Raw genomic sequence first — 12,553 nt, forward strand, 5'->3', positions numbered from 1 at the left:
TATATAGTCTCCTTAGGTATATATATCTAAATACATATATACCTTTTAGGTATGTGTTTAAGTATATAGAAAGAGAAATAAATAATTCTGTGAATGGATGACAAGATTAAAGCTTTTAACTAGTTGTAAAGTATAATTAATTATATCAGCACATTAAATAAAACATCTAGATTATATTGATTCATCAACTAAATAAACTAATAATTTACCTAATGAAATAATACAGACCAACCACATTTACTATCTTATATACATATTCCTGTTTCTCTGTAACTGTTCATGTTAATCACCAATTTAAAGTTAAAGCTTCTAGACACAAGAGAAAGCTAGAAAACAGGAAACCAAGAACCGTCTAGCAAGTTTTTTCCAAGAGCATATATTTTATGTCATTTTAACAAATTTTAAGTTAACAAAATAAGATAGCAATGACATCATTCAGGGAAATGTATCCATCCAGTTATTCTGCAGGTATTTTACATATAAAAATGAAGGCACAGTACCTGATGGTTGGATCTTTTTCTTTAATTAGAAATGGTCCTACAACAACAAATGTTGGCAAGAATGCGGAGAAAGGGGAACCCTCCTACACTGCTGTTGGGAATATAAATTTGTTCAACCATTGTGGAAAGCAGTATGGAGGTTCCTCAAAAAACTCAAAATAGAAATACCATTTGATCTAGGAATTCCACTCCTAGGAATTTACCCTAAGAATGCAGCAGCCCAGTTTGAAAAAGACATAGCACCCCTATGTTTATCGCAGCACTATTTACAATAGCCAAGAAATGGAAGCAACCTAAGTGTCCATCAGTAGATGAATGGATAAAGATGTGGTACATATGCACAATGGAATATTACTCAGCCATAAGAAGAAAACAAATCCTACCATTTGCAACAACATGTATGGAGCTAGAGGGTATTATGCTCAGTGAAATAAGCCAGGCGGAGAAAGACAAGTATCAAATGATTTCACTCATCTGTGGAGCATAAGAACAAAGCAAAAACTGAAGGAACAAAATAGCAGCAGTCTCACAGAACCCAAGAATGGACTAACAGTTACCAAAGGGAAAGGGACTGGGGAGGATGGGTGGGAAGGGAGGGATAAGGGGTAGAAGGTGCATTACAATTACCACACATAATGTGTTGGGGGTGGGGTGGGGTGGGGCAGGGGGAAGGCAGTATAGCACAGAGAAGACAAATAGTGATTCTATAGCATCTTACTATGCTGATGAACAGTGACTGTAATGGGGTATGTGGTGGGGACTTGATAATGAGAGGAAATCTAGTAACCACAATATTGCTCATGTAATTGTATATTAATGATACCAAAATAAAAATAAATAAATAAATAAATAAAAAGAAACAATCCATATAGCCAAAGGTTATTAATTAGCTCAATTTGTTATTAGCTTAAGAGATCTTAAATTGATTAAACATCCAGAAATTAAAATTTAGGCCAACACATCACATCTTTATGATTTGAAGCATTATAAGAAGTCATGAGATTAAATGGTTTAAAAATATTTTATTTTAAGTTCTTTTAATTACAGTTTTATATTTTCGTAATTTTAAACAATTTATGGAGACAATGAGGTCTACTGGACCTGTAGAACTAATACAACTAATTTAGAAGATTCAGATTATGAGAAATTAAACCCAAAGCTTGCATTGATTTGATTATTACACTACCATTATTTTTAAGTCATAATAAAATCAGGAAGAAGCATAGTTATTTTTAAGCTTATTAAAAATAAGCTTAACTCTTATTTATCATTGAAAATATCTAATTATCAGGAATATTATGTGAACATCTTAATATAAATAAATCTACTATGGTCATATATACAAAAAAGTTTTTAAAACTTGAATACACTAGCCTGTAAGTATAGGAATTGAGAAAATTACATATTTAAGCTTTTTCTTTTGAGGTACAATTTCAGTAGTGGAAAAATAGAAGCACAAATAGTTTAATTTTCTCCTCCTTCTTAGGAAACTCTGGATTGTTTATCTGTACTAGGTATTTCTTGAGTATGCACATATGACAATTATTTATGGTATATTAATCTCCAAAATTTCCCAATAAAAGAGAAAAAATGGGCAAGGAAGGAAGGAAGAACTGAGAGGGAGCTGGCTTCAGACAGATACAAATGGCTGATCATCATCTCTCTGTAAGGAGAGGTGAAGACTTAGATGCAGGAAAACCCATTTTGACATGCCCACTGAAACCCGCAAGTGCTAACTAAAGCCAATACAGTTGGATTAAATAGTAATTCAGGTTCTGGACAATCCTATTAAGCCATATCCTTAAAAAGCCAGTGCTTGTTAAGTAAGGGAAAAAGGAGGAAGATCTTGTCTTTTAGACAAGACAATCTTCTTGTGAGGTTTCTTCTTTTTTTGTTCTGTCTCTTATAAAACAGTCTTGTTCATAACAAAATTTTCAAAGTGACAACTACATTTCAGATTGATGAAATTATACCAGTTGGAGAGAGACTGGTATGAGTTAAAATATGAATAGAGCCTCTGGTCAGACTAAGAAGACGCCACAAAAATAGATTCAGCAAGAATGGTGCTTATGCAAACTTATAGCTTCAGAATCTGGTCAAAGACCAGGTACCACCAAGTAGATTCCCAGTGACTCCTCCAACAACAGATGTCCATCACTATCCTTAGAAAACAGGGCTTGTGGAACTTCAGGATAATACCATTTGCTTAACAGTGGAATTAGGTCATTAATTCAGCCAACTCAACCAATCAATAATGAGTGGCAGTATACACAACTTGGCCCTAGGTGTACAAAGATGCATCAGACATACGCATCTTTGCATTTCAGCCCCTGAGGACCTCACAGTCTAGCTCTTCTTTTGAGCCAAATATTGCTGAAGTTATTGCTTTCACTGTAAGATAAATCAGCCATGGAATTAATCCAAGAAAATTTAATTACTATAAAATAGTTACACCACAATTCCAGAGAACCCCTACTGGATTCTAGCATTCTGTAGAATATTAGCATTCCCATTGTTCCATTAGTAATTAGTAAGCCAGGCCAGCTCTGTTTTCTGTGACTATTTTTTTTTATATAGTCATCAAAGGTATTATTTTCATTAGGTCGTCATTTTATGAAGAATTCCTAAGACTAATGTTTCTTGACATGCAAGAGTTAGCTTAAGTTACCACAAATACTGCTGCTTGGAAGCAGGGTAATTGTTTTAGTTTTAAGACCACAGACTTTTATTATTCAGATCTTACTCAGTGTATGTTAGAATCAGAAGGTTCTGAACAGCTGGTTAGGAAGGTAGCCAAGATACAGGAAAGATGTCTGCGCCTCCTTTTCAAGGGCAGCCAATTCTTGAACTGTAGGTGCCAAAATATCCACATGGCCTTTATAGTTTCCACCACCAGCAGCCCTTTTTTGCCCACAGGTAACTTTTCCATCAAATTCATCCACTGGTACCTTTATATCTGGCTCAACCTGAGAAATGGTACAGTTCAGGTGTTCTTCCATCTCAGACAGCAACTGCATCTCACTGTACCATATGGTACAGCCACCATCTTCCTGAAGTCTTGTGTTATAACAGCCTTTCCATGGCTGCTACATATACGGTACCAACCCTTTTCTTTTTCTGTTGCCACCAGGGAAATGGCCAGACCCATCCTTTCAGCTCCTCCCACTCTGCCAATTCGATGTACATAGTTTTGCTTTTCATCAGGCAAGGTGACATTTATAACATAAGGAACACCACAGATATCAATTCCTCTGGCGGCTACGTCCGTGCAAATCAAGAGTCTTAGATCTCCTTTCGTAAATCTTTCCAAATTTTGCTTCCTTTCATGAGTCTTTCCGTCACCATGAAGAGAAACACATTAGAACTGGTGTCCTTTTTATCAGGTCCTCCTCCTTGTTGCATAAAATACTGCTCCAAGTTATTACAGTCGATTTGGGTTCCACAGAAAATAATTGCTTGACCCATCTTGTGTTCCTTGACTGCCCAAATTCTGTGACTATTTTTTTTCCAGCTCTTTTATTCCTTTAATATCTTACAAAAGAAGATTCTCCCAAATTTAAAAAACCTTTGAAAAAATATAGTTTCATATTATTTACAGAACATATGAGTACATGTTCCAGAATTATACAAACACTGCTATGTTAGAAACCCAGTAAAGGCATGATGTTACTCACTGCCTCCTGGATGGTGCAGGCTAGCTGACATGTTCCCACATTCCAACTATCTTTGTTACTTGTTGTCCTAAACTATTAAGGCACCTGAGAGGTTGGAAGACCACTGACCATAAACTTCAATACCTTCTACTTGGATCTTATTTACTTATTTTCAAAACTTACTGCATTTTAAATATCTTTACAAGTTTACTTTATCCACAACTAAGCCACCTGTATTGTCTTTATCCTAAAAATGATCAAATATTAACCACGTAAACTATTAATGTATACACAGATCCAAGAGTCAAGCCTAAAACGGTGTAGCCAAGTTGTGTAGGATGTATAATTAACCCCAGGAAATTCCCTAGTGCTTTGTAAGCAATCTAAATTTGTTAAGAAATGGCAACTCTTTTAAGTTTCCATGCTCTGGACTATCTTTTTAAAAAGACAATAATTGGAATAACTGGTACCTGATAAATTAAGAAACCTAAGATAAAACACTCTAAATTATAATTTTATTTGTATTTAAAAAATACATTGGAAATTCTGCATATGCCCATGATCTGTCTTCTCCGGCCGCGGGCCCCGGGGCCACCCTCCCTGCGCCCGAGCAGTGGCCCCGCGGGCCGGCCCCAGGCAGCCATCAGCGCTCCACCAGGCGGCCCAGGAAGCCCGGCAGCGACCTCAGCAGGGCCCCGCGGGTGCGCCCCTTGCCCGGCTGCATCCTTGGCGCCCAGCCGGCACTGCACAGAGCCCCCCAACGAACCATGCACCGCGCGCGAAGCCAGCATGACCCTGGCGAGAACTACAGCGGGGACGCCGGCCTCTGCTTCTGCACGGACTTTCCACAATCTCGGACAGCCTCGGCCGCCTCCATGCAAGTTTTCAAATCCCGGTACACGCCGCTTATACAGGTTGTGACTATTTTCTTTTAAATAAAGTAATACCTTCACTAGTTTTAAAATTAATATTTAAAAAGGTAGATTGAGAAGTCTTACTCCGACGCTAGTGCCTTTCTACCTGGTTATTCCTTCTCATTTCTCCATGAATGAACACTATAATTATTAGTTTGTTTTTACATTGTTTCTTTTTGTAAATATAAGCAAATATGAGTTCATATATTTTAAAATCCCATTTTTACACACAAGCTAGCATATTAATTCAAAGGCTGACAGAAGGGAGAAATTCTGAGGATCAGCCTTTTTTCCCTAGCATGCCTTCAACTGATTGGATGAGACCCACCCACACTAATGAGAGCAGTCTGTTCTACACCCAGACTAACGATCAAGTCTGGGTACCCTGTGGCCTAGTCAAGTTGACACATAAAGTTAACCATCTAAAGGTCTTGTCTCAGTTAACTGTAGAATAAATGCTACTCTGGTCTCATCTGACATGTAAGAGAAAGACCCAAAAGGTTCAAACTGTTTCTAAACTCAATCCCAGAACAAAGCTGAAGAATATTTTTAGGAATAGAAAAATATCTAGGACCCAACATAGTAAAACTTACAGTGTCTGCCATCCAATCAAAAATTACTAGGCATAGGTAGGAAATACAATCAGTAACTGATCAGAAATGACACAGGTGATGGAATTAGTAAATATGGACATTAAAATAATTATTATAGTTGTAGTCCATATTTAAGAAACTAGAGGAAAGATTGTGTTAAGTAGAGACATGGAAGATGAACTTCTAGAGAAGAAAACTACAGTTGAGATGGAGAATACACTGAATAAATTGGTGTCAGAATAAACATTATAGAAATAAAGATAATTGATTTTGAATACTTAGCAGCGTAAAGTATCCAAGATGAAACAGAAAGAAAAAAACCTGGAAGAAAAAAAAAAAAAAGAACAAACAGCAGCCGTGAAGTGTGGGACAACATCAAGTGGCCAAGTGTGTGTATAACTGGAGTGTCTGAAGAAGGGGAGTATGAGACAACAGAAGAAATGATGGAAGAAAAATGCTGAAAAATCTCCAGATGCAATGAAATCAGTAAACCCACAAATTTAAGAATCTCAAGGAACTCAAACTCAAGAAACATGAGGAAAAAGAATATCAAGGCACATAACACATTGCTTAAAACTTAGTGATAGAGAAAAAAGTTAAAATCATCTAGAGAAAAAGACACATTGTGTACCCAAGAATGAAGGGTAGGATGGCAGCTGATTTCTCTTTGGAAACAATGTAAGTCAGGGAACAGTGAAGCAACATCTTTAAAGCAACAAAAGAAAACAACTGTCAATTTAGAACTTCTTACTCAGTGAAGGTATCTTTCAAAACAAAGTCAACATAAAGTGTCTTTCAGACAGAAAACGGAACAATTCATTCCCAGCAGACCTGCACTATAAAAAATATTAAAGAATGTCCTTGATGCAGGAGGAAAATGATACCTGGTGGAAAATGAGCTACAAAAATAAATGAATACACTGGAAAAGGGAAACTACATCATAAATACAAAAGATTTTTTCTATTTAAATTCCCTTAAAATTATTTTTAAACAAAAACAGTGGTGACACATTGTGGCATTTATAGTTTATGTAGAAGTAAAGTTTATGATGACAATAGCACAAATGGGGTAACTGAAATACACTACTGTGAGATTCTTATATGTGAAGTAGCATATCATTTGAAGGTAGACTGTGATAAGCTAAAGATGTATATGGTAAACGCTAAAGCAGCAGTTATAGCTAATAAGCTGACAAAGATAAAATGCAATCATAAAATATTTAATCCAAAAGAAGGCAGAAAAATTTGGAAAAGTGAATAAAGAACAGATTATATAAATATAAAACAAGCAGCAAGATGATCGATTAAATTCCATATTGATATAATACTAAAAATGAAAATCTAAATATCCCAGTAAAAAAATAGGGATTCCAAGATTGGATAAAAAGATAAGATCCATTTATATGCTGCCACCAATAAACCCACTTTCAATATAAAGATACAAATAGCAAAAGGGTGGAAAAAGATATCATGTCAACATTAATCAAAAGAAAACCTGAGGGGCTATATCAGACAAAATATATTTTAAAATACTGTCAAGGATAAAGGGATTCATTTTGTAATGATAAAGGGATCAATTTATGAAGAAGACATAATCTTAAATGTTTATGTATTAACAAAGAGACTCAAAATACATGTCTCAAAAACTGATAGACCTGCAAGGAGAAATTCACAGTTACAGTTGGAGATTTTAACACCTCTCAGTCAATAATTGATAGAACAAGTAGAGAGAAAACCAGTAAGGATATGAGATTTGAACAATAGAGTCAACTAACTTGACTTAATTGATGTCATATATAGCACACTCTACCACCAGAGCAGTAGGGCACATTCTCTTCAAGTGCACCTGAACTGTTCCCAGGATAAACCATTTTCTGGGCCATAAAAAAGCCTCAATAAATGTAAGCTGATTCAATTCTCTGACCACAATGGAATTAAACAAGGAATCAATACAGAAAATACCTGGAAGATCTTTCAACTATTTGGAAACTAACAAATAAATCATGACTAAAAAAAAAATCAAGTGAAATTAGTAAGTATTTAGGACTGAACAAAGGTGAAAATGCCAACATAACTTTTGTTGGATGAACTAAAGGGAAATTAATATAATGCTAAATCCCTATGTTAGAAAAGAAAGAAGTTCTCAAATAAATGACCTTGGGTTCCTACCTTAAGAAAGTAGGAAAATGAAAGCTAGTGAGACCCAAACTAAGCAGAAGAAAAAAGCAATACAAAAAAATCAATGAAATAGGAAACAGAAAACTATAAAGAAATATATGAAACCAAAGCTGGTTCTTTGAGATGATCAATAAAATTGATAAACCTCTAGTCAGACTGATGAGGAAAAAAAGAGAAGACAAAATCTAAATATCAGGAATGAATGAAGTAACACACAGATTCTACAGATACTAAAAGTACAGTAAGTGGATTAATCAACGCCCTAGAAAAAAACAGATTTCTTGAAAGACACAAACTGCCAAAGCCACTCAAGAAGAAAGACTACTTGAATAGCCTCAAATCTATTTTAAAAATTGAATCTGTAGTTAAAAATCTTCCCACAAAGAAAACTCCAGGACCAGATGGCTTCATTGGTGAATTCTACCAAACATGTAAGGAGGAAATAATATGAATTCTACACAGCCTTTCCAGAGAATAAGAAAGGAGGGAACAGACACTTGCCAGTTCATTCTCTGAGGTTCGCATCACTCTGCTGTGCCCTCTCCCTGGGCAGCCAGAGGAATTCTTTGACATGTAATCAGATTCCCACCTCTCCTTGCCCATCTCCTGTCTCACGTAGGAGAGGTGTTCTGCGTTGTGAGAAGGGGAGGGTAATTGTGCAGGCAACAAGAGGAAAGGAGAATGAGCAGAGGTGTTCTCAGGCAGACTGGTCTTAGAAAAGATTATGTATGAAATTGAGGATCTGAAATTTGATTCCTTTTAAATAAAAACTTGCATAGTTCTTAGCTTCATGTACCCCCATCCAGACATAAGTATACCCCATTTTGAAGACTAAGAGTTTATTTAATGTGGTGGATGACACTTTCACTATTGAAATAATGCTACAGTGAATATATATGTGTGTATGTGTGTGATCATATTCATGTGTGTGTGTGTGTGTAGGTAAGTCTATTGAGTAGATCCCCCCAAATAGAATTGTGTCAAAGGGTAAATAAATTTGCAATCTTGATAGATACTGAATATTGCCAAATTCCCCCATGGGGCTTTTTGACAACCAGGAATCACATACATAAACTCTAAGCAGAGTCAGGAGCTAGTGTTCCCTTCATGATGTGCAGAGCTATAGGACAAAGTTAAAGACAGTATTGTCACCTGAAATAGTAGAAAGCTGAGGAATGAACTAAAGGTGCTTTCAGTCCTTAGGAGACTGTGTATAAGCTCTTCCTCCCACGCCGTACACACACCCCTTTTTTATACAGCTCCCTGGCAGGAAGTTGAACACCTAGGGCTCTGGACATTGACTCTCATGAAGCTTTCTGGCTCATGTGCTCTGAAAGTGTTGAGATAGGAATTGATCCTAGCTAGCTAAGGCTGATTTTCATGTTCTAGAGTGGTTTTCCAGAGACCTGCACTGTGGCCCAAAGACTAACTCCATTTGTGAGGACTGGTTGGTTGTAGGCACAGACTTGAGAAGGGAAAGCCAGACTTTGGGTACAGGGCTAGCATTTGTAACTTAGCAAACTACTTTTTCTAGTCAAGAAAACGTCATTGGTCATTTTTAAAAAGCCCTTGACAAAGAGAATCTGAGAAAAATTTACCTTAGACCTTGAATCAGTTCACATACTGAGAGCCTAGACAGATCATGGCAGCCATCTGGTTCAGCCTCCACTTTGCAGATGAGTGAGGCTCAGAGTGGGACAGGTGGCTCCCCTAGCTCCATAGAACCCACAGGAACCCAGGGCCCTGTTCTGCAGGGCTTCTCTCTATTGCCTACAGCGCCCTCTCCTCCACGGCCACCAGTGGTCTTCCATCCAGGTGCAGGGAGGTTTGCATTAGAGAAAGACCACCCTTTGGCATGGATTTCTACCACTTCGGCTGCTTATTAGTGCTCTTTGTACTTCTGATCTGTATCCCACTTTGGGTCTCATGGAACAGAGCGGAAGAAACCAAACTGCACAGACAGTACATACTGCTTTAGAACTACTTATAACAGTTCTCTCCGGCCAGATCACTCCAAGGTCAGTACCCTCCACAGTCCCAAGGGGGCGCCATTCAGAAGGAAGCACCAAGCCTGGGCCCTAGCAGTGGATTCCCCTGAGGAATGGGGCCTTGAGGAAGGACAATCCCATTTTTATTGCAGTATAATTTACATACAGTAAAATGTACCCCTTTTAGTGGATGGGCTCTGACAATGTGTATAGTCATGTAACCCCCACTACACTAAGATGTGGAGTTGCTCAGCACCCTGCAACCTTCTCAGTTCCTTTGGTTGTCTACCTCTTCTAGGCCCAGCAACCACTCTTTGGTTCTCTTTCTTTAGACCTTTGCCTGTTACAGAATATCACAAATAGAATCACAAAGTGTGTAACCTTTTGAGTCATGATGCATTGAAGATTGGTCCATGTTGTTGTATGTTCCTTTTTATTGCTGAGTGGTGTTCTGTCATATGAAGGTATCACAGTGTGCTGGTCTGTTTAGCTGTTGGGACATTTGAGTTTCCAGTTTTTGGTGATCATGAATAAAGCCACTGTAAACATTCACATGCAGGTTTTTGTGTGGACATAAGTTTTCATTTCTCTTGGGTAAACAGGAATGGAATTGTTAGGTCATATGTTAAGTGTATGCTTAACTTAGGAGAAAATGCCAAGCTGTTTTACAAAGTGAATGTGGTGATTTGCATTTCCACCAGCAGTACTATACCAGTTTGCATTCACACCATTGCTCCACATTCTTGTCAGCACTTGGTATTTTCTCCTAGTCTTTGATTTGTGTTCTCATTCTCTTAATAGTGTCTTTAGAAGAGCAGAAATTTTTAACTTTGATGAAGTCCTATTTATCAGTTATTTCTCTTACAGTTCATACTTTTGGTATTGTACCTAAGAAATCTTTGTGTAATCTAAGATTTTCTTCTAGAAGTTCTATAAGTTTTAATATTTAGACCTATAGTCCATTCTGCATCAAATTTTGTATGTGGTGCAAGGTAGTGATTGACTTTTCATTTTGTATATGGATGCCCAATATTCCAGCACTGTTTGTTCAAAAGACTATCCTTTCTCCACTGAATTATCTTTGCACATTTGTGGAGAATCAGTTCAGCACATATGTGTGGGCCACCTGCATGCTTTTGATTTCAAAGCTCTGAAACAAAAATGGTCAAAAGGAATAATCTTCCACTATTTCTGCACGCTGGTTTCTCTGCTGGGCAGCCTTTTCCTGACATCTCTAGGCGAATTGGCCACTTCCTCTGGGCTCCTCTAGCTATTGTGCCTACACTTGCTGTCAGATTTTTCCCACCCTTGTTTCAGTGTCTGCTCCTCCCTCCTTCTCCTACCCTCTCTAAGACTTGCATGCTTGGAAGCCCAGATTATCACCTTCATCATGGCTGGTTGAATGTGCCATTCTCAAATCTCTGATGACAAAACAAATCTTTGACTGACAAATGATGACAAGTCCAAGAGTTTTATGATAGCTGTACCCATCAGATGACAGCAAGAATCAAGGGTAAAGATCCCTTCTCTTTAAAGCAGGAACTGTTGCTCATTCTGCTTTGGTGTGACCTCTGTTTTGCCAGGCCTCTGTGGGGTGGGCCTGTTATGCCAGTTATGTTTGGGTCTTTGGCAGGATCTCAGCTTCAGATTTCACAAGTGCCTGGCTTCTTGAGGCCCTGTTCTTGTGGGATTCCTCCTTGCTGGGCTTCGGTCTCTTCAGCTTCATTAGGGACGTGGAGTCATTGCTCCCTACTTCCAGTGGGTTGTTTTGGAGATCAAATGAGAAGAGGTAAGGGGAAAGGCTAAACAATATTAAGAATCATTGACTGATAAACTTGTCTAATTCCTCTGTTTCTCAGAAGCTTAAGACTCATGAAATTAATTTCTTAATTAATTCCAACATTTAATTGTTTGCCTCTCTTCTCCCAGCACTTTGGAAACATAACATTTACCACTTAGAAATTTTCCTATAATAGATGTTAAATATTCTTCTTAGCCAATGCTAACTCACCGTGACGCTTGGTTTCTATAAGAGGTTTAACAGTTGGGACTATATTGTCTAGAAGACATGGGTGGGGCCAAGGTGTCTATTTGGGAACTCTCAATGTCTGCAGGCCTCCATGAACGCTGCAGTAGCTGTGGGAGAATCCAAGTGCCTCCTCTGAATGGACATGTGTTTCTTTAAGCATTTCAGTCTTCAGAGCCCCAGATTTCTGGCTTTCTCAGGTATCTATTCTAATGAACCTGAGCTGCATCTCCCCACTCCCACCGAACTCTTTGGACATCATGGCTGTGTATGTAGTCCTCCGCCCTCACACACTCCTTAGCTGGGAATCATGCTGGGAGTCAGGAGAGGTGCCAGAGCTGGGTGGAATCATTTCGGGTTTACTCTCCAGGAATGTGGCTCTCATTAGAAGCATCTCTAAATAACATGCCACATACCAGCAACGCACAGAGCACGGTCGTCTTAGGTTCACAGCACAGAACTGAGCAGCCAAACTTGCTGCGTCCCTGTCTCATCCTTCATATAAAATTCACTTTGGAAAAGGTGTCAAAATCAGGACACATTGCTTTTTCCCTTCTTATTGAAAGATTTTTTTGAGGAATAATTTACATGTCACAAAATTTACCATTTTTAGTGTGCAAGTCAGTGATGTTTTGTAAATTACTAGAGGGTGCAGCCATCACCACAACCCAGTTTTAGAACATTTCCATCGTCCCCAAAAG

The 12,553-nt window shown here is 38.0% G+C and overlaps 1 protein-coding gene and 1 long non-coding RNA gene across 4 annotated transcripts in view; one reads left to right on the forward strand and one right to left on the reverse strand.

Annotated features, from left to right (window-relative positions):
• The window catches only part of LOC130683058 (uncharacterized), a 56,268-nt gene extending 51,689 nt beyond the window's left edge, over positions 1-4,579 (reverse strand). The window contains exon 1 of the long non-coding RNA XR_008996670.1: positions 3,244-4,579. This is a non-coding gene — a long non-coding RNA (uncharacterized LOC130683058). The remainder of the gene's footprint in view (positions 1-3,243) is intronic.
• ABL1 (ABL proto-oncogene 1, non-receptor tyrosine kinase) overlaps positions 1-12,553 on the forward strand; it is a 149,851-nt gene that overhangs the window by 70,466 nt on the left and 66,832 nt on the right. The gene's annotated exons all lie outside the window — the stretch shown is intronic.

This window comes from Manis pentadactyla, chromosome 3 (genome assembly GCF_030020395.1).
Source record: "Manis pentadactyla isolate mManPen7 chromosome 3, mManPen7.hap1, whole genome shotgun sequence".
Taxonomy (NCBI): domain Eukaryota; kingdom Metazoa; phylum Chordata; class Mammalia; order Pholidota; family Manidae; genus Manis; species Manis pentadactyla.